Source organism: Lithobates pipiens, unplaced genomic scaffold, assembly GCF_037356315.1.
Source record: "Lithobates pipiens isolate NorthernLeopardFrog02 unplaced genomic scaffold, aLitPip1_a1.2 Scaffold_22, whole genome shotgun sequence".
In the NCBI taxonomy this organism is placed as follows: Eukaryota; Metazoa; Chordata; class Amphibia; order Anura; family Ranidae; genus Lithobates; species Lithobates pipiens.
Genome location: NW_027507784.1, coordinates 193,543,231 through 193,565,730, shown reverse-complemented (window position 1 = coordinate 193,565,730; position 22,500 = coordinate 193,543,231). Strand labels below are relative to the sequence as shown.

General features: G+C 45.6%; 1 pseudogene; it reads left to right on the top strand.

Annotated features, from left to right (window-relative positions):
• The first annotated feature begins 419 nt into the window (after positions 1–419).
• On the top strand, positions 420–501 carry LOC143925793 (U2 spliceosomal RNA; annotated as a pseudogene).
• The last annotated feature ends 21,999 nt before the right edge of the window (positions 502–22,500 follow it).

Here is a 22,500-nt window from a genome sequence, read left to right as displayed (position 1 = left end):
ACAGATTATAATTTTAATCGCATAAGTGCGTCTTTTAGATTTTATGCGATTATTTATCAATTTTGTTATTAGATTTAATTAATTTTGTGTGGAGCGCAACACCATTTTTTGTTTACTTACTATCACTTGAGGGGAGGGTTTGCACCTCTGCCGGTGTTTTTGCTGCAACCATACCAGTTTTCTTGAATTTACCATTGTAGCGCGAGGATAACCCATTATTACCATGACAGATTATTACAGGGATGAATATGAGTAACTGGTCCTATGCACTGAGAAAATTAGAAAGTAATAAGTAAATAGTATTGTTATTCTTTTTCTCTCCCAATGACTGTACGTGGGAAGAGCAGAAACTGGTATAGCTGGGTATCTGAGAGTCGAGGGATATGTCTGATTCTATCCATCTATGTTGTATATAAAGTATCGCTTCTCGGCCTTTTGGCTAAGATCAAGTGTAGTATCTGTTCTTATCAGTTGCCAATAGGTGGCGCTTGCTTACCGTCCCTGTTCTACGGCGGTGGAGCAGGGGTGGCGGTTGCTATGCAAAGCCTGTTGGTGTAAAGGTGACCCGGACTGGTTTGTAGCCGGGTCGGGAAGCCTTCTGATGGGGGCGGAGAACCACTGGTCGGCGCCAGGGGAGGGGACCCTGGCAGACCGGCTTGGATTGTGGCAGCTTTAGCCCCAGTCAGTTTTTTGGGAGGGAACGCTTAGCTCTCCTGTTCCAGCAGGGGGGCGGCCTGTACCTCTCGAATATAATTAGGTAGGAGTGACGGGAGTGAGGGTTTGACCTGATGGCAAAGGGTCTCCCTAAGCTCGCTGATCTCCATGCCTTTCTGGCTGTGGTGGGGGCTGTCGTGGTCTGGGCTGTCGGGGATGCTTTTGTTGGAAAGCCCATGGTGATGTGCCCCTGGAGTGGCAGTCCAGGGGTGCCTTATTCACTGTGCGTCCGCACTTTGATTTTGGCACCTAGGTCACGTCACCATTACACGCTTTTTTTACACCTGCCTCTAGTGCCTGGCTTTTTTGCTACGACCAGAGGAATTTTTGATTCCTGGCCGGAGGGCCGGCCATTGTATTGCACAATGGCCACTTTTCACTCTCCTCTCCACTATCCCTTCCTCACTTTTTATTTATTTTATTTGTGTGTGTTTTGTCACTGTTTGTCACTTCACATTTTGATTAGTAGGGTGTCGGTCCTCGGACCAATCCTGAACGTCTTGTGGGAGAGCGGACATAGGTCTTCTGGCTTGGTCCAATCTCCATGAGGGGGGCCTACCTTCGGGGAAGCCCCCATAGTACCAAGTACCTAGGAGGTTCTGTTTCGGCAGTCCTCCTGGGGAAAGGAGGTCTTCCGGTTTCGTCCGGGGACCACTTGTTGAGTCTGGTACCTCAGTCCCCGTCTGGAGCCTAACGCCCCGGGGGATCAGGGTATGGTCCTTCTTTTGGAGGACATCAGGCACCCGTCTGCACTTTTTATTGTTTCACTCTTTATGTGTGTGCACTTTTTTTATGCACCGGGTGGACGTTTTTTGGGTGTGTTTGCACGCCATGTGCTTTTTAAAAAAATAAATAAAAATTATGTGGATTCAGAGGGAATATTATTTCTTTTTGTTTTTTGTTTTTTCCCTTTTTTGTTCAGTTTTTCTCATTTAGCCTGAACTCATTTTGGGTTTTGCTGCTCCACATGTTGGATACATTATATGTGCTACATTGCCATTGTCGCTGCTTTGCTTTTATGTACAATTGTCCCAAGTGGCCTTATGGTCAATGTTTGGCCGAGGAATTAGCATTATTGTACTACTACACTCTGTTTTTGTATGGCTTGTACCATTTTACTTTGTAATAAAAACTTATTTGATAAAAACAAAACAAAACAGAGAAATGAGTGTTAAAACAGAATACTTTATATGATGTCAGAGAGGGAAGATGGGATGAGCAATATGGCTGCCTGTCTGATCATAGAATCATAGAAGCTAGAGTATGTGACGTATGGGATTACAATACATTGGATGCAAGGATATCAAAACAAAATAAGCAAAGCAGAATTTAAGCAGGAAAATATTAGACAGTTAAAAGAAAGTGAGAGAATGATATGCATGTGTTGTGTACAAATGGAAAAAATGTAAGCGATTTTAGAGAGATATTCGTGCATATATGTGAATGTTGGAACCTTTAGTTTTATCTCTTGTCTGTCATGTATGCAGATGTGACCCCCTCCTTTGCACTCTCATGAAAGAATGTAGCTGGGATGAGAGATTGGTGATAAGTTTGAAAGACACCATGTCAATTTCAGTTTTTTAGACAAAACATTTATAACAAAATGTGCAGGGTTAATTAGTCTAATGATAAACAATGTGATCACAATTTTTTGTAATCTGTTTTCCAAACATGGTAAAATGAAGGTTGCATTTATTGAACATCCTTTGATAGTGGAAAATGTCCTCATTTAAGGAAATGTATCTGTGGATATATATCCGTATTAGGATATGATATTGAGATTATCATTTGAGTATTCATTTCTAATATGAGTTTAACAATTTTATTAATAATATAGATATATTGTAACTGGTTTAGACAACCTTTGATTGGAAATGAAATCCAGGTTAATGGGGAAATTTGTAAAAATGGGATTAGTTTAGATTAAGATAACAATTTTATAATATTACATTTATATAATAAGCCCTTATTGGGAGAGAAAAAAAAAGATTAAGATGAGGTTGTTAATTGGAATACAGCTGCCATAATATTTAACAAAGCTAAGATGGATGGGATACATAAGAAGTTTTTCTACAAAAATTAAATCTTAAGGTCTGATAATAACTTGGTGTGCGAGTAATAATAAATAAAATGTAAATATAACAGATCCATCACATCATGTCCACACACTGTTAGAATAGATGCCACCAGCAGCCAATTGTATATATAGTTGTATATATAGTTTTGATATAGCTTTCTTTCTGTTCTGGTCTTGTTTTGGTCTGGATTGTTGGTCCTTTTGTTTTCATTTTTGAAATCCAAAGCAGAATGTGTGGATTGTGAAATCATGTGCCCCTTTTCTTTGTAAGCGCAGTGGTATAAGCAGAAGAATATTTTGGATTTATGGACATCTCTGCATCGCTGCATATTTATTATATTATTGCCAGGAAAAAGTTGTCTACCTGCATGTCTTTGGATCCTTTTTCCCAGCTCAAGAAGCAGAGTTCCATGTTGAGCAGGTAAATGGAATCGCCATTTATTTATCAAACATTTTGTCATTATTATCAAAACATGTATTCTGATTAAGCAGAGATACTTTTTACAAATGTTTAGTTATAGGATGTATAAACTTTTCTTGTGTTTGTGGTCAAATGCCATTCACACCTCCAGCTGTGAAAAGGCATGTTCCCAGAGAACTTTGGAAGTGACGTCTAGGTGCCAAATGACCATCTGTTTATCAATATAAATAACCAACAAATTGATTAGGCCTACAAAGAGACTCACAAAATTACCCCCACCCCCTTTTAGAGTGTATAAATGTAGTCAGGCTCCCAGCTTCAGTTAGGGCAATCACTTCACCATGTCTACTGTATATGCTTGCTCCCCTGCTTATGGCTAAAACTATAGACTTGAATATTAAATACATATTTTTGAATAATGTGGTTCAGCAGTCAACATGTTATTGGAATCCTCTAAGTTCTGGGATTTCCCTTTCAATGTTTTAGCAAAGCCTATAAGCTATAAAAAGAGTATATATTGATATAGATAGCCGAGATAGCGAGCTTTTGGTTCCATTTGAAGTGCCAGAAGTTTGTTGCAGGTAAACCAATCAAGCATGCTAACTTAATTTGATCGGCTTTTTTCAGCCTTACAGGTTCTTGCTGAGGTAGCCATATTAACATTAAAAGTCACACATGCAAGCAGACCAAGCGACTCTAAGGATGCTGAATTTACAGCCCCGGACACTTGCTGGGTCTGTGCAACTCAGAGATTCCACCCTAGTTCTGGCCCAGTATAGCTGGGATTAATAATTCAACTTTAAGTACCCCAGAACAAGAAGAACAAGTGGCCCACAGGGGGCAACTTCTTATGAAACAGGATTTTGTAAAAGGTGATCATTTATGTCTGCCAGCCACTCTTTTCCCTCCAGCTTGACAGATTGACCGTGTCATCAGTCACAAGCAGTCATGTCTGCCTTAGTAAATGAGAGTGGGATAGAGCCAGGGTTCACTACAGTTGTTTTTTAGAACATACCACTTCTTGTTTTACCTGTTACCAAAGGTGTTACCAAAAGTTGAACATCCCTTCCAGAGATTACAAAAAGATATATCCAGATGCCCAAGTCAGGATCTTACGAGTATGCATTTTGTCTGTATGGACATGTTTTCTTAATGTCCAGTGGCAAATGCTACTGCAAAGGCCACAATAAAAAGTGTTATCAGAAGTAGTTTCTAAGTACAGAGTGCCAGAATCTACAGAGAGTAACAGAGGAAATCATTTTTATAGGAGAGTTCTTACTAGAAGTTTTGAGGTTTTATTTTTACACTCCCTACTGTCTACAATGTAGCGGAAAAAGTAGAGTAAGAAACTAGAAAACTTTTGCCTGAATGTTTTCTTATATTTTATCAAGCCCCTAAGGGGATGTTGGACTCTCTCCCTATGGGATTTTGTTTGGGAGTGTGTTACTCGCTTGCTTATATTTTGTCTCAGCAGCTGAAGGCCTCCATTTGGATCTCACAGAGAATGTTGCTGATCTTTTAAGGTTTTTGACAAACTCATTTATGTGTTTTCTCCCCAATTCCAGATCCTAAAAGTTTGGAAGGATATAAAACTAAAGCCAGGTGACTTGTGGATTGTTAAAAGACATTTATATATAAGGAAATGTTTGGAGACTCAATACAGCATCTATTTCATGTATAGTTGTGCAAAACTTGAAGGAAAAGTCACCTGGATCCACACCAGATACTGCAAAAATGACAAAATTAAAGAAATCTGTGTGATTGATTTGTTTCCCTCTTTGAATCACAGTCTAGGGTACTATTTATTCAAATAATAGTTGTAAGGGATATATATATATGTGATTTGAAAAATGTTTTAGCCATGTTGAAGTCATATTTGTCTTTTGTACATCTTCCATTTTATGTAGAATTGTCTGTGTTTATATATGTTGATAAGTCAGCATGCCAACAATTAAGCTAGCAGGCCATTCTGGCCACAGGAGTGTACAGCCAGTACTCTGTACATATGTCTTATTTTTAATGAAAAAGCTGCTCAGCTATTTTCTCCACAATATAATTTTGCCTCTTTGGCCAGGACTACCGCCACCTAAGCGTGTGGAGGTTCCAGGTTAAAGGTGATAGCAGGTATGGTTAGTGATAAAAATATTGAGCAAAAGAGAGGAGACTTAAAAATTTCCTTAAGTTCTGTATATAATTGTATTCTATTTTATATGTATTGTACACTGCCCTCACTGTGCACACGGCACTAATATTGTTTGCATTCTTTCGAGTCCTGTTTAGAATTAGCCTGCCTATGCAAAGCCTCTTGCTACCATAAACGTACAATTTTAACATTAATGTGATACCTACGTAATCATGTGTTTAAAAACCTTCAATTGTGTCATAATAAAGCAGAACAGTTATTTGGAAAGATGCTGAGCGTTTCTTTTGTGTCTGTTCCCGACTGCAGTAGTTATTATTAATTTAGAACCACTAATCAATATGAGGATAGGAGGTGCCTATCTATAAAATGTCCAGATCAGGTGCTAATTACCTTGATCGTGGTAATTTGAGCACTAATTAGCATATGGCGCTATAGTAATTGACCCCAAAAAGCAAAAGTTTAAAAATAAAAAAGATAAATGAATAATAATAATATATATAATATATATATATTTATTTAAAGTGCCCCCATCCCAGCGCACCAAGGTGAACGCATGCATGTGTCCCACACACAAGCAAACAGCAATTGTCCCATGCATGTGAGGTATAGCCATAAATGTCAGATCATGGGGACTAATTCTAGCACTAGACCTCCTCTGTAAATCTAAAGTGTTAACCTGTAAAGTATTTTAAAGCGTCGCCTATGGATAGTAAAATTTATGTTTGTCACCGTTGCACCGCTGTGTGCAATTTTAAAGCGTGAAATGTTTGGTTTCTATTTACTCATATAAAATTATCTTATATTTTACAAAAAAAAAAAATGTATGTATTGTGTTTAATTTTGTGTTTTTTACATTACAATATAAAAAAGTGTATTTTGTCCCAAAAATTGCATTTGAAAAACCGCTGCTAAAATAACGTGTGCCATAAACCATTTCAAAACCTAGCAATTTATTCTTTAGGTCCTATGCTTTAAAAAAAAAATAATGTTTGGGGTTTCTAAGTCATTTTCTAGCAAAAAAAAACCCTGATTGTTACATGTATACAAAAAGTGCCAGGAAAAGCCTGATCTTGAGTTAAAGTGGATATAAACCCTCTCCTATACCCAGTAAAGTGAACAGCCTCAAATGATTCGAGGGGATGAAACAAATGTCCCTACATAAGTTTTACATGCATATCTGCTGTCTTCAGCTTTTTATATTCTTTAGAATCCTAGAATGGTGTTAGAATTTTTACTTCCTCATTCCTTCCTCATTCAGCAGTAGGATTGGAGTCTTGGCAGACACTGTTTGACAGCTGATTGACAAAGATACGTGCTGAGCTGTGCTGTGACAAGACAAGCTCTCTGCTAATCCATTTATAGCACCCACCCCAAAACAAAATTTCAGCTGCTTTTATTTCCCGTCTTGGAGCAAAATTGGAAACAATGGCTTTGAAATTACAGCGCAATTCTTTTAGGACCCGTGGGTGGGTGCCATCTGGTGCAGGTGCTTTATTCACCTTTATTCTATCTAAATATTTGTGGACCATATCACATTTCAGACATTGTGGATCATTTGGGGCTGTGTCAATACCATCTCCATTATGTACAAGAGCTCCCCCATGCTCCTATGCATGCACAGGGCTGATGAAAGTATTTAATAAATTTGCCTTCTCTTTGTCCCCACTGACTCCAGATTATTTTGTAAAGGGCCTACATGCTCAGACCTGACCTTTTTAGTATTAATATATTTGAAGAATTTTTTGCCATTTTTCCTACTATCTTTTACTGTCGTTCGTTTTAAATATTTGCATCATTGATTGTCTTTTTACATATTCTGTTATTTTCTTTGTAACATTTAAACAATGATAGTGTTTCTGTCAGAGGTGAGCTCAGTCCTTCCTTCTCTGAGCTGACCACTCAGCTGTTGGCTAATTGCCAGCTCCTATCTCTCCACAGTGACCTACCTGTTGATGATATCCTGCTCGTCAGTCCTGCTTACTTAAGCCATCCAGCCCAGATGATCTCTGCCTTCAACATCACAGAGACTTTCTCCTGCGCTCCTGTTAAAGACTTGCTTGGCTGACATTCCTTCTGGCTCCAGATCCTGCTTGCTGTTCCACTATACTGATTCCTGGCTTCCTGACTGTCTAGCTCGTCTGACTATCCGTTTTGGTTACCGAACTTTGGCTATGTTTTGACTATGTTTGTTCTATGTACTTTTATTATTAAACAAGTGTCTCGGTCTTGGTCTTATTCATGGTTTCTGACAGTAGGCAAAGACCATGAATTCAGAAGATGCAGTCAATCCACTTGTTGGTAATATTTTTTCCAGATTGGATAAGCAGGATCACCGCATGGATCAATTTGCCATGCGTTACAAACATTCCTGAGTCGTACGGCTCACCTGGAATCTCCTACTGTGGCTGCTCCAGTACAACCTGTGTTGCAGGCCATCCCTACTGCTCCAGTCTGGGTGTAGGCACCCTACTTGAGTATTACCTCTATAAGTGGTAGATCTGCTTCCGCTCTGCTTCCCCAGTGATTTGGGGTCGATCCAGTCCAGTGCAGAGGATTTCTCAACCAGGTTGAGATATACTTTGAAATGCTGGCCCAGGAATTTCCCATGGACAGAAGCAGAGTAGGTTTCCCGATATCTTTGCTTTCAAAGAGAGCTTTGGCTTGGACAAATCCTCTATGGGAGACGAAAAAAAACATTGTTCTGAGTTACCCAGAGTTTGTGGCTTCCTTTAAAAGGGTATTTGATGTTCCCGCATGCTCTGCTGCCAAGTGCCTCAAGTCCATCAAACACAGTATAGGAACTTTTGCAGATTACGCCATTGAATTCCGTACTCTGGCAGCAGAGGTGGCTTGGAACAAAGAGGCACTTGTAATGCTTTTTCTCATGGTCTCTTGGATACCATCAAGGATGAGATAGCAGCCCGAGATATACCCAGTGAGTTGGAGAAGTTGATCACGTTTGCCATCCTCAGTGACGCCAGACTCCGAGAATGACTCCTGTACATTTGGCTCCAAACTTTTCAGTCTCTCCCTTGCCTCCCTCACCTCCCATGCCTCCTGGTACCTAGTCAGTCTGAAGATGAACCCATGCACTTTAGCTTCACGTGTCTCTCTACAGATGAGAGAACCCTTAGGATGAGGGAGAGATTGTGCCCTTATTGTGGCCAGGCAGGTCACTTTTTAAAGTCTTGTCCTACCCGTCCAGGGAGTGCTAGAACCTTGAGGTCCTGTCACAGACAGGCCTTAGGTGGCGTTGTTTTGTCCCCAGTTATTCAGAAGGATAAGCCCCTGGTTTTGGTTACCCTTTCTTGGGCTGAGTCGTCCATCAAGATACAGGCTCTAATCGACTCTGGGGCTGCAGGCCTGTTCATTGATGTTGCTCTTGTATCGAAGCACTCGATTCTGCTGCAGCTGTGTGACACTCCACTTGCCGTTGAGGCTCTTATTGTGGCCAGGCAGGTCACTTTTTAAAGTCTTGTCCTACCCGTCCAGGGAATGCTAGAACCTTGAGGTCCTGTCACAGACAGGCCTTAGGTGGCGTTGTTTTGTCCCCAGTTATTCAGAAGGATAAGCCCCTGGTTTTGGTTACCCTTTCTTGGGCTGAGTCGTCCATCAAGATACAGGCTCTAATCGACTCTGGGGCTGCAGGCCTGTTCATTGATGTTGCTCTTGTATCGAAGCACTCGATTCTGCTGCAGCTGTGTGACACTCCACTTGCCGTTGAGGCTCTTGATGGGAGACCTCTACAGCCTGCCCATGTGACACATGAGACTGTTCTATTGTCCATGGCTGTAGTGGCTCTTCACCATGAGATAATCCAATTCCAAGTTATTTCCTCACCTAATTTCCTGCTGGTTATTGGTTATCGTTGGTTACAGAGGCACAGCCCCTCTTTTGATTGGCTCCATGCTAAGGTTCTCTCCTGGTCACAATGCAGTAAGACATGCTTCCAGAAGGTAGCAAAGGTCCAGTGCACCTCTTCACTCTCCTCCAGTGGAGTACCGTGATTTTAGTGATGTCTTTGACAAAGGTCAAGCCGGTAGTTTGCCTCCACACCAGTGAGTGATTGCACTATTGACCTTCAACCGGGTGTCATACCCTCTCGTGGCTGGGTTTATTCTTTGTCGGTCTTGGAGGATAAGTCCATGCAGGAGTATGTTGCAGAGACGCACTCGAGATTTCATCCGCAAATCTCTCGTCTCCTGCGGGTCCTGGCTTCTTCTTTGTGAAGAAGAGTGGTGAACTGAGACCTTGTATTGATTATAGGGATCCCAATCGTTTCATGATTAAGAATGCCTATCAAATTCCGTTGATTACAGCGTTATTTGACTGCCTCAAGGGAGCAACCCATTAAGCTTAATTTGAGAGGGGCATACAATCTCGTGTGGATTAAGGAGTAGGGATGGCCGAACGGTTCGCCCGACGGTCGTTTTGCGGTGAATTTCGGCTGTTCGCCACCCGCCCGATCGGCGGACTATTGCCGCCGTTCGCCCGGCGGACTTCGGTGTTTACTGTGTAAAAGAACTTTGACCTATGATGACACATCCATCATGGGGTACAGGACAGCCAATTCAGACATTACAGCACATGGACACTTGGACATTCCCCCTAACTTATAAATAGACCCGATCCGGCGGCCATTTTACATTCTTTCTTCTGTCACTAAAGGGGGAGGTTGCTGTGTGGAGCAGGGAGAGACTTCAGTGACCCAAATCGCTATCTATTAGGTCCACAAAAGTTCTTTTAAGGACTGGTATCATGGTATAGGTGTTAGGTGTAGTTCAGGATATAGGTTTGAGGCACTGCTATTCAAGTCATTGTTGCAGCAGCCTGAGTGTCTTTTGTCAGTGTAGAAAAAGGAACAGGACGCTGTGTGCTGCAGGGACAGTCAGTTTAATCATTAGCTGTTACTATTAGGTCCACAAAAGTGCTATTCAAGTTATTGCTCCAGCAGCCTCTGTTTTGTCAGTTTAAATAGGGACAGGCAGGAAGCTGTGTGTGAGGCAGTGAGGGACAGTCAGTTTAATCAGTAGCTGTTACCACAAAGGTTCTTTTCAGGACTGGTATGGTAATAGGCTTGTACACGTATAATATTCTTTCTTCCAAATATAGAAAGAATATTATACTTGACTGCTGCCCTTCTGCTGCAGTAGTCCTTTATCAGTATAGGGACTGAGGTACAGTCTGCTAATCATTCACAACCTACTTGTTCCACAAAAGTCCTTATAAGGACTGGGAAGGTCTAGGGTACTACAGTACATAGGGTTGAGTGAGGTACAGTCTGCTATTCCTTAAGGACTGGTATAGGTCCACAATACATAGGGTTGAGGTGCACTACTGCTGACTGCTGCCCTACTGCTGCAGTAGTCCTTTATCAGTATAGGGACTGAGAGTTTTGTCACAGGGTCATTTAAAAAATGACAGGCAGAGGAAGAGGCAGGCCCTTCCGCAGGGGTGGTAGGGGTAGGGCAGGAGCAACATGTTTGAGCCAAAGTGGGAAGTTGCAGAAGGTGCGTTCGCACCAGACTTGGTTGAGTGGCTCACTCAGCCTTACTCTTCTGCACCCTACTCATCCTCTCGATCTGCACCCTTTTCTTCACTCTCTGCTATGTGCACCCCCAAAGACACTACCACCAACAACACCACCACCACCACCACCACATACCTTGCGCTTGAGGCCCCCAAAAACAACAGATTGAAGCGGGGTGTTATATACCTTCTTCCACATACATACTGCACGTCTCTAGAGAGTTTTGTCACAGGGTCATTTAAAAAATGACAGGCAGAGGAAGAGGCAGGCCCTTCCGCAGGGGTGGTAGGGGTAGGGCAGGAGCAACAGGCTTGAGCCAAAGTGGAAAAATTGCAGAAGGTGCGTGCGATTACGTCAAAGGAAGCACCAGAATTGGTTGAGTGGCTCACTCAGCCTTACTCTTCTGCACCCTCTTCTTCACTCTCTGCTATGTGCACCCCTAAAGACACTACCACCAACACCACCACCACCACATACCTTCCGCTTGAGTCACAGGAATTATTTTCCGATCCATATCAAAACATTTCTGATGCGCAGCCACTCTTGGTATTGTATCAGGAAGAGGAGGTAGCAACAACCGCCACTCAGCAGTCTGACGACAGTACCCAGATCAGCCCAAGGAGGAGGTTGGTCCCCGGTGTTGCTGCCTACTTCGAGATCTCTACTTATAGCGGTGGGGAAGGTGACGTCGATGATGGCGTGTCTAGTGATGTCACGTGGGTGCCCACAAGAGAGGAAGAGGAGGGGAGTTCAGAGGGAGATATGGACCAGCAGATAGGGAGGAGAAGCAGGAATAACTTACATTGCACAGGAGGGACAAAGCAGACTGCAAATGTATCAGGAGTGAGTCATCGACCATGTACGGCCACATCTGGCGCTCCCAGGACACCGGCACATGGCTCCGCAGTGTGGGCTTTTTTTAACGTGTTCGCTGCTGACAATAGCGTTGCCATCTGCAATCTTTGCAGTCAACGCATTAGTCGTGGTAAGCCCAACACTCACCCAGGGATGACCGCCTTAAGAAGGCACATGAGCTGCCATCACTGAGCCCAGTGGGAGCAACGGAACACACAAAGCCGCACTCCAAGCTCTCACCGTCCAGCCTCGTCTTCTACTTCTCCTTCTCCTCTCTCCTCACAATTGTCCTCCACTCCACCTTCCATCACGCCAAGCTCACGCTTTTCTGCAAAAAGGCAGGCTTCCATGGGCTTAATGTTCGAGCGTAAAAAAATGATGACGCCGGATAACCCTCTTGCCCAACGGTTGACGGCTGGCTTGTCAGAACTGATAGCCCGCCAACTACTGCCATATAAACTGGTGGACTCGGAGGCCTTTCGAAAATTTGTGGCCATTGGAACACCACAATGGAAGGTCCCAGGAAGGAAGTATTTCTCACAGAAGGGCATCCCAGAGCTATATGGCCATGTTCAGTGGCAAGTGAACGTATCTCTGGCACACAGTGTCGGTGCCAAGATACATCTGACCACAGACACGTGGTCTAGCAAACACGGGCAGGGAAGGTATATCACTTTTACTGCCCACTGGGTGAACCTTCTAACGGCCGTCAAGCATGTAACCCGTGGCACCCGTGTAGATTTGGTTTTACTGCCACGGTTTGCATGCAGGCCTGGCTCTTCTTCTTCTCCTCCTCCTACTCCATCCTCCTCCCTCTCCTCCTCTGCTGACTCCTCCTTTTCCGCTGCTAGCGTCTCTTCCGCTGCGCCTCCCAAGCTCCCCAGAACCTATTCGACATGCCAGGTGAGACGTTGCCATGCCGTGCTGAGTCTGTTGTGCCTGGAAGCCAAGAGCCACACTGGCCCGGCACTCCTTTCAGCTTTGCATTCACAGACAGATCGGTGGCTAACACCGCTCAATTTGACATTTGGTAAAGTGGTGTGTGACAACGGTGCCAATCTGCTTAGCGCATTGAAACAGGGCAAAATCACGCATGTGCCATGCATGGCACACGTCTTAAACTTGGTCGTGCAGCGATTCGTTGTCAAATACCCTGGGGTCCAGGACATCTTGCGGCAGGCAAGGAAAATCTCGGCCCATTTCAGAAGATCTTACACGGCCATGGCTCGCCTTGCTGACATTCAGCGGCGACACAATCTGCCGATCAGACGTCTTATTTGCGATTGCCCGACGCGATGGAACTCAACCTTCTATATGCTTGATAGGCTGCTCCAGCAGAAACGTGCAGTTAACGTCTACCTGTATGAACTCTGCGGCAGAACAGGTTCTGGGGAGCTGGGGTTTTTTTCACTGCGCCAGTGGCTGCTCATGTGCGACGCATGCAGACTTCTGCAGCCATTTGAGGAGATCACCAAACTGGTCAGTCGCAGCCATGGCGCCATCAGTGACATGGTACCTTATGCCTTCTTTATGGAGCGTGCATTGTGTCGTGTCATCGATCAAGCTGTGGAGGAGCAGGAGCGGGAAGATGAGGAAGTCGCAATGGTGGATGAATTCCCAGGGGGGGCTACTCTATCTGAGACAAGTGAACAACAGGAGTCTGAAGAGGAGTCAGAGGAGGATGGTGCCGGGGCGGATGAGGAGGAGCAAGAAGAGCATGCTTTAAACCTTTCTGGGATCCCTGTTGTGCGTGGATGGGGAGAGGAGAATGAAGAAGACGACATTATCCTGGATGATGAGCAGGAGCCAGGCCACCACCCCGCTTCCAGTTTAGTGCAAATGGGGGCCTTCATGCTCCAGTGTTTTAATAGGGACCCCCGTACAAAAAGCATAAGGGTCAAGGACCAGTACTGGGTGGCAACGTACTTGGACCCCCGGTACAAACACAAAATGGCAGAAATGTTACCGCCGTCACAGAGGGCTGTCAGAATGGAGCACTTCCAGGCCTTGCTTCGAGAAATGCTGCATTCTGCTTTTGCGTGCGCTGGCAGAGGAGCAATTCCCACTCCCAGAGAAGGAGTTTCGGGTACCAATCCAACAGGTGTCATCCGGATCCAGCATCAGGGAACGCCTAGACCGTCAGGTGTCCGACTACATCGGGTTAACGGCCAATGTGGACGCTCTGAGGAGTGATGAACCCCTGGATTACTGGGTGGGCAGGCTTGACCTCTGGCCAGAGCTTGCCCAATTTGCAATCGAACTGTTGGCTTGCCCCTCATCCAGTGTCCTGTCCGAAAGGACGTTCAGCGCAGCAGGGGGGATCGTGACCGATAAGCGTACTCGCCTAGCTCACGACAGTGTTAACTACCTCACATTTCTAAAAATGAATGAGGCAGGGATCTCGGAGGAATTCAACACATGTGACCAGTAGACCATGTATATGTCTATAAACAATTTTTTTAATCGAGCACACAGACCTTCTTTCTTCATTTGGCTCACTTCCTTGTCCAAAAAAAGCACACCGTACTATATGCCCATACCCTCCTGTTTGAAGAGGTTGAGCGGTGTCATATTTCTACTGGGGCTGCTTATTATGAGGGGCTCCCACCATCCCTGTGCTGTGCTGACTTCCTCCTGGGGCTGCTTATTATGAGGGGCCCCCACCATCCCTGTGCTATGCTGACATCCTCCTGGGGCTGCTTATTATGAGGGGCTCCCACCATCCCTGTGCTGTGCTGACTTCCTCCTGGGGCTGTACCTCTGCTGTGCATATTATGAGGGGCTCCCACCATCCCTGTGCTATGCTCATTATGAGAGGCTCCCACCATCCCTGTGCTATGCTCATTATGAGGGGCTCCCACCATCCCTGTGCTATGCTGACTTCCTCCTGGGGCTGCTTACGGTGCAGGTGTCAGTGCTCTCTATCACGGTGCAGGTGTCATTGCTGTATGTCACACTGCTGATGTCAGTGCTCTCTATCACGGTGCTGCTGTCAGTGCTGTATATCACGGTGCTGGTGTTAGTGCTTTATGTCACGCTGCTTATGTCAGTGCTCTCTATCACTGTGCTGTTGTCAGATCACTCTATCATGGTGCAGGTGTCATTGCTGTATGTCACGCTGCTGATGTCAGTGCTCTCTATCACGGTGCTGCTGTCAGGGCTGTATATCACGGTGCTGGTGTTAGTGCTGTATGTCACGCTACTGATGTCAGTGCTCTCTATCACGGTGCTGGTGTCAGATGACTCTATCACGGTGCAGGTGTCATTGCTGTATGTCACGCTGCTGGTGATCATTTCCTGCACCCTCTTCTTTGCCTACCCTGACCTTCCCTCTCCTCCATTGCCTTCATGCGCTCCACAGTCCTGAATTGTCACAATTTCACATATAAAAAAAGAATGCTTGTAGTTGTCGATCCCAGATTCACCTCATACATGTGTTATGTCATTGGCCATGTGGTGGGACTATGTTTGCACAGCTAGTAATTATTTTGTGGCTGCAAATTTGACCTGTAGGTTTGCAAAGTTCGCCTCCCATTGAAGTCAATGGGGCCCGTCGCGAACTATCGGCCGCGTTCGCGGTCCGCATTCGCGAAACGTCCCATCGGAAGTTCGTCCATCCCTATTAAGGAGGGCAATGAGTGGAACTAAAAACTGCGTTTAATACCAGAACAAGCCATTATGAGTACATTGTAATGCCTTTTGGCCTTTGTAACACCCTGGCAGTTTTGCAGGAATTTATTAATGATGTTCGCTGAGATTTGTTGCAGTTATGGTGGTTTATCTTGATGATATTCTCATATTTTACAAGTCCCTGGAGAGCCACCACACAGATGTCTGTTGTGTGCTTCAGAAACTAAGAGAGAACAATTTCTATTGTAAATTTGAGAAGTGCAAATTCCATCGGGAACAGGTCCAAGTCCGGTCATGTGTACGTGACATTACAGTACCTTGTGAATAAGGCCAGGTAGGCTGAAGCACTGGTAGCTACAGTTCTATGAAAAAGTATTTATCTCCTTCCTGATTTTTTATTTTTTTTTGCATATTTGTCACACTTAAATGATTCAGATCAAACAAGTTTTAATATTACACAAAGATAACTCGATTAATACAAAATGCAGTTTTTATATGATGATTTCAAGGTAAAAAAGCTGTCCAAACCTGCCTGGTCCTATGTGAAAAAGTAATTGCCCTCTAAACCTAATAACTGGTTGTGTCACCCTTAGTGGCAACAATGGCAATGAAGCATTTGCGATAACTGGCAATGAGTCTTTCACATCGCCATGGAGGAATTTTGGCCCACTCTTTGCAGAATTGTTTAATTTCAGCCACATTGGCGGGTTTTCAAGGGAATTGCCTGTTTAATCACTAGCCAACCAGCCTGGAAGGTTGGCTCGGCTGGGCAAATCGTCATAGCTGTATGTCGCTCATTTAAGACGTGACAGCAGGTGCGTGCACACGTCCTGGAGCCGATGCGAGTACACGGCAGGCGCGATCCCTCGTAACAGAGCGAGAACCGGGATCTGTGTGTGTAAACAAACAATCTCTCTCCTCTCAGGGGAGAGGCGAGAGATCGTGTGATAATACTAAGTATGAACACCGATCTCTCTCCTTCCCTAGTCAGTCCTATCCCCCTAGAGTGAGAACACACCCAGAGAACTCAGTTAAATCCTTGATCGTCCCCTAGTTTTAACCCCTTCCCTGCCAATTTATACAATCAGTGGCTATTTTTTTAGCTCTGATCATTGTATAAATGTCAGTGATCCCAAAATAGTGTCAAAAGTCCGATCAGACCTCCACAATATCACAGTCCTGATAAAAATCGCACCTCGCCACTAGTAAAAAAAAATTATAATGAAAATGACATAAATTTATCCCCTATTTTGTAGACGCTATAACTGTTGTGCAAACCAATCAATATATGCTTTATGCACATTTTATTTTACCAAAAATATGTAAAACAATACTTATATGACCTAAACTGAGGAAAAAAAATTTTGTTTTTATAAATTTGGAGATATTTATTATAGCAAAAACTACAAAATTTTGTGTTTTTTCTTCAAAATTGCTGTTTTGTTTTTTAAAGCAAAAAATAAAAACCGCAGAGGTGATCAAATACCACCAAAAGAAAGTTCTATTTTTGGGGAAAAAGGGACAGAAAGGGGGCAAATCCTTCCAGGGCTGAAGTGGTTAAGATCATGCCACAGAATCTCAATCTGATTTAAGTCCAGACTTTGACTAGGCCACTCCAAAACCTTAATTTTTTTTTTTCTTTTTTTGAGCCATTCAGAGGTAGACTTGCTGGTGTGTGTCAGATAATTGTCCTGCTGTATAACCCAATTGCGCTTGAGGTCACAAACTATTGGCCGGACATTTTCGGTTAGAGTGCAGAATTAATGGTTCCATTAATTATGGCAAGTCATCCAGGTCCTGAAGCTGCAAAACAGCCCCAGACCATCACACTACCACCACTATGTTTGACTGTTGGTATGATATTTTTATGAAATGCTGTGTTAGTTTTAGGCCAGATGTAACGGGACACACACCTTCCAAAAAGTTCTTTTTTTGAAAGGTGTGTCATCAGTCCACAGAATATTTGCCCAAAAATCTTGGGATAGGCAAGATTTTATTTGCCGAATGTGAGACAAGCCTTTGTGTTCTTTTTGGTCAGCAGTGGCTTTTGCCTTGGACCTCTCCAATGGGTGCCATTTTTGCCCAGTCTCTTTCTTATTGTTGAATCATGAACACTGATCTTACCTGAGGCAAGTGAGGCCTTTTAGATGTTGTTCTGGGTTCTTTTATGATCTCCTGGATTAGTCGTCGTTGTGCTCTTGGAGTAATATTGGTAGACCGGCCACTCCTGGGAAGGTTCACCACTGTTCCAAGTTTTCTCCATTTGTGGATAAATGGCTTTAATGATGTTTCACTGAGTCTCAAAGCCTTAGATATAGCTTTTTAACCCTTTCCAGACTGTTCTCATCTGTTCTTGAATTTCTTTTGATCACGGTATGATGTGTTGCTTTTTGAGATATTTTAGCATGCTTCCCTCTGTCAGGCAGCTTCTGTTTAAGTGATTTCTTGATTCCATAAGTCTGGCAGTAATCAGGCCTGGGTGTGGTGAGTGCAATTTAACTTAGCTTTCCAAAAAAAATAGGATTTTTGTACTCACTGTAAAATCCTTTTCTCTGAAGTTCATTGATGGACACAGCTCCATTAATCTTGACCGTAGGGTTATTAAGCCACCTTCAGGTCTAGGCAAAGCATGTAACACGTGAAAAATAACAGAACTGTACAGTTCCGCCCAGGGGGCAGTCCCTGTAGCAATAACCCCTCAGCCTGCTTCCTGCAGCTCAGTACGTCAACAAGCAGTATAACGTAAACGAATAGGAGGGGTGGGTGCTGCGTCCGTCAGTGAAGAAAAGGATTTTACGTTGAGTACAAAAATCCTATTTTCTCTTTCGTTCATTGATGGACACAGCTCCATTAATCTTGACTGTAGGGACGTCCCCAAGCAGTGTCATACCGAGGGGTGGGAACAGCAAAAATAACTTCACCCACAACCACAGGTGCTCCCCAACAGAGGAGACACCATCTGAACCAACTGCATCAGACTTGCAACCAACATATGCACCAGAATGCATTGACAATCAAAATGTAACTTTCTCTAACAAGAAGAAAGAGTGTAAATTGCAACATTACACGGCCGCCTGCAAAACTTTGTGGCCAAAGCAGGCATCAGAAGATGTGAACGGATGACTAAGTCGCAGCCTTATACACCTGGGAGACTTATGCTTGATGTCAGAAAGCCCAAGAGGTCCCAATTGCCCTGGTGGAATGGGCCATGACAGGAAAGGGGGGAACCTGCCCCTTCAGGGTGTAAGCCTGGATCACGATCTGTCTGATCCACCGTGAGATGGTGGTCGACGAGACCGCCAGCCCTTTTTTCAGACCAGTTCCAAAACTAACAGAGTCTGACTTCCGGAAGGGAGCCGTGGCAGACAGGTATACCCTTAGGGCTCGGACCACGTCTAGGGAATGGAGGGCAGCCTCCTTAGGGTGTGTCGGTTTAGGACACAGAGATGGTAACACAATGTCCTCATTGAGATGTAAGGCCGAAACCACCTTCGGCAGAAAATAAGGTTGCGGACGCAACACCAACTTATCCTTGTGGATAACCAGATAGGGCAACTTGCAAGACAAGGCTGCCAGCTCAGAAACCCTCCTGGCAGATGTAATAGCCACTAGGAAGACCACTTTCTGTGAGAGTCAACAAGGGGAGTTCCCTGATGTTCCCAAACGGTCGACTTCTGAAGCGCTAATAGCACCAGGTTCAGATCCCATGTATGTAGGGGTGGTCGCACCGGAGGGACTACATGCCGAACCCCTTGCACAAAGGTGCTCACTAATGATTCAGATGCCAGGGGTCATTGGAAAAAAAACAGCCAAGGTTGATATCTGTCCCTTGATGGTGCTCAAGGCCAGCTTCTGGTCCACTCCTCGCTGTAAGAACAGCAGGATCCTGGAAACGGAATAGGTGCGTGGACGCCACCCCATCTCCTCACACATGGAGATATACCATTGTACGTGGGAGGCTTATATCTTCCAAGAAGATTTTTGTGCACTCAGCATAGTTGAGACTACAGAGTCCGACAGACCTCGGTTTCTTAGCACCTGGCTTTCAACAGCCACGCCGTTAAAACCAGCGACAGTAAAGCAGGATGGAGTATCGAAACTTGCGATAGGTCTTCTTGCATCGGCAACCGCCAAGGAGCATCCACCACCAGGCGTACTTGGTCGGTGTACCAAGGTCGCCGAGGCCAATCTGGGGCAATGAGTATTACTGGAATCCCCTTGGCCTCCACTCTGTGGTAACAGTTTGAGCGAAAGGGGTAAATAAGCCGGTACTGCTCCCATGGAGCCACCAACGCGTCCACCCAAGGATCTCTTGTCCTGGACACGAACCTCTGCACCTTTTCGATTGAGCTGAGAGGCCAGAAGATCCACATCTGGTGTGCCCCACCCCAGGCAAAGAAGCCAGAACAGCTCCGGATGCAATGACCATTCTCCTGGATCCAGCATCTGGCGACTTAGACCGCCTGACAGTTTTATACTCCCAGGATGTATATGGCCGACAGGGCCAGTACATGTCACTTTGCGCACCGAAGGATGTGAGCGATCACTCGTGTTGCAGCCAAGCTTCTTGTTCCTCCTTGATGGTTGACATATGCCACCGCCATGGCGTTGTCTGACTGGATTCTGATTGGACGCCCTCGTAGTCTCATCAACCATTTGGAGAGGCATAGCCTGATCACTCGACGCTCGAGCACATTGATCGGTAACTGGGATTCCTCCCTCAACAAGAGGCCCTGGGTTGATTGTACTCTCAGTACTCCACCCGAGCCGGTCAGGCTGGCGTCCATTGTGATCACCGTCCAATGAAGGCAGGAACGATTTCCCGGCCCGAATCTGCCGATCCAGGGATAACGGAGATTTGTCCTATTTGGACAATATCTCCCTCTGCAAGACTCTGGTGTGAAATTGGGCGTACAGTACTGCCTCAAAGGAGGCTACCATGAGGCCCAGAACTCGCATGCAGAAACGCAGCGATGACCACCTGCGGTTCATCAAGAGCTTCACCGCAGCTCCGAGTCTGCAGTTTATCTGAAGGGAGAAACACTCTCGCCTCCACAAAGTCCAGCCGTAAGCTTAGGTACTCCAGGCACGGAGTCGGCACTAGTACCAACCTTTTTGTAGATTTTGCTTGGTGATCACCACATCCTCCCTTAATTCTGAGGTGAAAGCTGCTCTCAGAAGGAGATCGTCCAGATACCCCACGATTGCGATCCCACGTTGTCGCAACAATGCCAAAATTGGAGCCAATACCTTGGTAAAGACTCGGGGTGCTAAAGCCAGGCCAAATGGGAGAGCCACAAACTGGTAGTGCTCTTCCCCCACTGCAAATGGCAGAAACCTCTGATGCCTGAGGCATATGGGTATATGCAAGTATGTGTCCTGGATGTCCAAAGATGCCAGGGAGTCCCCCGATGGAGTGCACAAAGCAATTGAGGGTGTTTAGGTCCAGGATTGGACGTACCCCTTCTTTTTTGGGGACTACAAACAGATTGGAGTAGAATCCCTGAAATGTTTCTGGTTTTGGAACAGGCCCCATCACCCCACGGCTGAGCAGGTCCCTTACTGCCCCAAACAGGGCCTCCCGGTGATCCGGGAGTAAGGGTATGCCGGAGGGAAAAAAAAATCTGTTTGGTGGCCAAGAGAGGAACTCTATCTTGTAGCCCGATGAAGTTAGTTTGCAGACCCATTGGTTGGACAGCCAGGAGGCCCACCGAGCTGCAACTCTCGGCAGGTTTAGGCAGCTTTTTTCCCCTTAATAAATGAAATCATTTAAAATCTGCATTTTGTATTTATTTGGGTTATCTTTATGTGATATTACAATTTCTGTTGTACAAAATCAGTTTGGTGGCCAAGAGAGGAACTCTATCTTGTAGCCCAATGAAGTTAGTTTGCAGACCCATTGGTTGGACAGCCGGGAGGCCCACCAAGCTGCAACTCCCGAAGGGCGACCCCCTCTGCCCGTTTGTCGGGCGGGAGCAAACCTTCATGCGGTAGTACTTTTGCTTGCAGGCTTGCGAGACCAGGGAAGCTTTTGTCCCTCTGCAGTCGTCCTGTCGGGACCGCCATCTCAGCAGAGGATCCTGCTGCATCCTGTATTTTTAGGTTATCACTCACAGCAGTGATAAGTGCTCCAACTAGCGCTTTTTCCTGCGCTGACCCGGAATCATCCTCACTGTCCTGGTCAGCATCCTCTGACACATCAGAACAGGGGCCGCCAGTCACTGCTGGGCCCGAGTCTGAATCAGAGCCCCCCCCGGAGGAGGGAGGGGCAGGGACCGTTTTTTACCCCCTTTGCGCCCGCACGCCACCTCCACCCTGGCAATGAATGTTTCACGGACCGCCGACAAAGCGTCCAAAGGCACTGCACTGTTTGCAGGTGAGCCGGGTGCAATTGCAGGGAGATCTGGGGAAGAAATGCCAGCTTCTGACGCCATGCTGACCCACCCTGTCTGCCAACCTTGGGGACTTAGCAGCTAGGAGGGTGGGATTGAGCACCTTGTCCTGAGACTGAGTGGCCCCACCGCAGGACTCACCACCCTGACCGAGTGCTGCGCCGTGCTGTTACTGATCGCTGTGTCAGCTCACAAGTGTCCAGGAACCAAAACTGTGCTGGTCTGAGCCACAGGAACCAGCGCTGGGGAGAAAAACCGCGCTGGGGCTACAAGAAAATGGCCACCAGCCGTCCTTGTATAGAAAAAAGCACAGGGAAAATGGCCGCCGGACTCTGAGAAAATGGCCAACAACCATGCTTCTCACAGAGGCTAACAGAAAATGGCAGACGATCATACTGTACACTGAAAATGGTGGTGGTCAGACTATGGCGGCAGCACATGCAGAGCCCACAGACACCAGCAAGAGACAGATGACATCCCAGGGATACAGACAGCCAGCACAGCCCCCAATCAGCCCCCAGAGGACCCCTGGCCCAGGTACACACACTACAGCCCAGTCATGCAGCATCCCCCACCGGGGGGAGGGAATACAGGGACAGGCAGAGAGGAAAGGTAGAGGAGGGACCCCCTAATCGACCTCCCAGGGAATGCCCAGCTGCTCTGTCCTGCCGAAACAGGGAGAGCTGTACTTACTATCCGGATGAGCTGGAGGCATCCCATCACAGACCCACACCCGAG